Source organism: Cervus canadensis, chromosome 25 (assembly GCF_019320065.1).
Source record: "Cervus canadensis isolate Bull #8, Minnesota chromosome 25, ASM1932006v1, whole genome shotgun sequence".
NCBI classification, from domain to species: Eukaryota; Metazoa; Chordata; class Mammalia; order Artiodactyla; family Cervidae; genus Cervus; species Cervus canadensis.
In genome coordinates, this window is record NC_057410.1 from 2,776,121 (window position 1) to 2,779,141 (window position 3,021).

The window sequence follows — 3,021 nt, forward strand, 5'->3', positions numbered from 1 at the left end:
GGATCGGGATGGGGAATACATGTAACTCCATGGCTGATTCATGTCAATGTATGACAAAACCCACTGAAATGTTGTGAAGTAATTAGCCTCCAACTAATAAAAATAAATGAAAAAAAAAAAAGAAGAAGAAGAAATGGGTAAGAGACCATGTTCTCTAACAAGGTTTTCTACTGGGATTGTGCACTGGGACATGTAAAACATTGATCCATTGTGTTGGCTATACTCATGTCTTTTCCAATCGCTTTGGCTGAAAAAAAATATTTTAGGGTCATCATCCACTGTTTTAGTTTATGTCTGAAAGAGACTGTAAACTTCACTGGACAGGAATTCTGTCTTTTGTGCTTTATGTTCTATAAAGTACCACATACATTTACACAGCACTATAAATTATAAGAATAGAAATAAGTGCTGAGCCAACACATTCATCCATTTAATATTTAGCAGATTTTAGTGATGACTTCAATATTTTATTCTCAGATATTTTACAGCGTTTGGAGTTTTTATGGCGGTCTCTCAGAGACAGACTTTAAGCTGAAATTTTGCTGTTTGGAGAGGCATCAATTCCAAATGCCCCTTCTGGGGCCCATTCTTTAGCCATTGAAAGACTCACAGCTGACTTACCTCATTCGGGAGCCTCTTTAAGGCCGTTTTCTGTTGCATTAGTCGGCTCCCTTTGGGTGACATCCAGCACTTTTCATGGCTATGTATACTTTTCCAATTTTATACAATTTATGGGCAGCTCTTTTCAGATGAATCTTCCTAAAACACTGACTTCATCATGTCATTTTCCGGCTTAAAAACTTGCAATGTTTCCAAAATTAAATCTCAGCCTCTCTACATGGAATTCAAGGTCTTCCTACAGAAGAGAAATGTATTCTGGTACCTTTCATTTACAAAGCAAGCAAACAAACAAAAACCCCATGACTTCTCTTGTAGTCACATATCCTCTATTGTTGCTTTATCTTTTTTTTTTTTTTTGTAGTAGCAAAACTGCTTGAGATAATTGTCTTTACTCACCTCCCCTTTCTTCTAGTCACTCTAGAAGAAAGTCACTCTAGCCTTCTAGTCACTCTTTACCCATTCCAATCTTGCCCTTGAATTCATTACTCTACTGAATTACTCTCTTCATGATTACCTACATCTCCATGATGCAAAACGCAGGGACCCTTCCTTTGACCAGTCTCAGGGTTCAGCACATTCTTCTGACTTTCCCTCTGTCTTTCTGACTGCTCCTTTCAGTTTTCTTTGTACCTCCTTTATTGGACTTCAGAATGTTGACAGGCTCCCAGGCTCAGCGTGGAGTTCTCTTCTCTGTCTACTTTTTACCTAACTAACTCTATTCAGTCTCGTGGCGTTAAATATCCCCTATTGGCTGATGACGTTTTCATGTCTATAACCACTCCCCCAGACTTCAGACTTCTTCCACTTTGTACTTGTGTGCGGCGGCTTACACAGTGGGTCATCTTCCCAGTGTCCACTTTCTCCATTTGGTTGTTCAGTCCCTCAGTAGTGTCCGACTCTTTGTGACCCCATGGACTGCAGCAAGCCAGGCTTCCCCGTCCACCACCAACTCCCGGATGGGAGCAGCTCCCAGTTGCTCAAGCTCATGTCCATCGAGTCAGTGATGCCATCCAACCATCTTATCCTCTGTCGTCCCCTTCTCTTCCTGCCTTCAATCTTTCCCAGAATCAGGGTATTTTCCAGTGAGTCAGTTCTTAGCCTCAGGTGGCCAAAGTATTGGAGTTTCAGCTTCAGCATCAGTCCTTCCAATGAATATTCAGGACTTATTTCCTTTAAGATCGACTGGCTTGATCTCCTTGCAGCCCAAGGGACTCTCAAGATTCTTCTCCAACACCACAGTTCAAAAGCATCAATTCTTCGGCTCAGCTTTCTTTATGATCCAACTCTCACATCCATACACAACTACTGGAAAATCCATAGCCTTGACCAGACGGACCTTTGTTGACAAAGTAATGTCTCTGCTTTTTAACATGCTGTCTAGGTTGGTCATAACTTTCCTTCCAAGAAGTAAGCGTCTTTTAATTTCATGGCTGCAGTCACCATCTACAGTGATTTTGGAGCCCAAAGGAATAAAGTCTCTCACTGTTTCCATTGTTTCCCCATCTATTTGCTATGAAGTGATGGGACCAGATGCCATGATCTTAGTTTTCTGAATGTTGAGTTTTAAGCCAACTTTTTCACTCTCCTCTTTCACTTTCATCAAGAGGCTCTTTAGTTCTTCTTCACTTTCTGCCATAAGGGTGGTGTCATCTGCCTATCTGAGGTTATTGTTATTTCTCCCAGCAATCTTGATTCCAACTTGTGCTTCATCCAGTGTGGATATTTTGGAAGTAATGATATGGCCAAGCTAAGCATTACATTTTTTTTCAGACTCCCTTGTAGCTTTGGGTAGTCATGAGAAATGTCAATCAAAGTCTTCCAGAGATTTCTGGGAAATTTTCAGTCTTGATATAGACATATATCCATCCTCATCTGGCTTCCTTCTTATTTCTATCTGAAACACAGACCAGAAGTTGCAGACAGAACATATATTGTAATCATGGGGTGACCACAAGAATGAAAGTTTTTTCATTTTTGGTACTTGAGCAGGAAAGGAAGGGGGACTTTGAGTAGCTCTCCCAGCCCCAGATTGCCAGTCCCTTTCTGGACTCTTTACTATATGAGAAAAATATAGGTCCTTGCTATAAAGTTTATGCAAACAATTCCTATCCATGAGTGATACAGATATAGAACAAGCATAAAAAAAAAATAACATGACTAATAAAGAACTCTTGACTTTGCCCCTACCCTTTCCCCTCAAATTTTTCAAGTCTTGCCCAGTTCACTAAGAAGTTTCACTACCCTCGAGACTGCACAAGTTAAAGGCTAGATGTCATCCTTAGGTCTTCTTTTCCTCTCCTCCCTCCTTTTGATTTACAATTGCTAGCAAGTCCTGGAGGTTCTTTGTGTCTGTGGGCATTTTGCTTCTCTCACCCTTGCTTTCACCACCCGCCCTGGTCC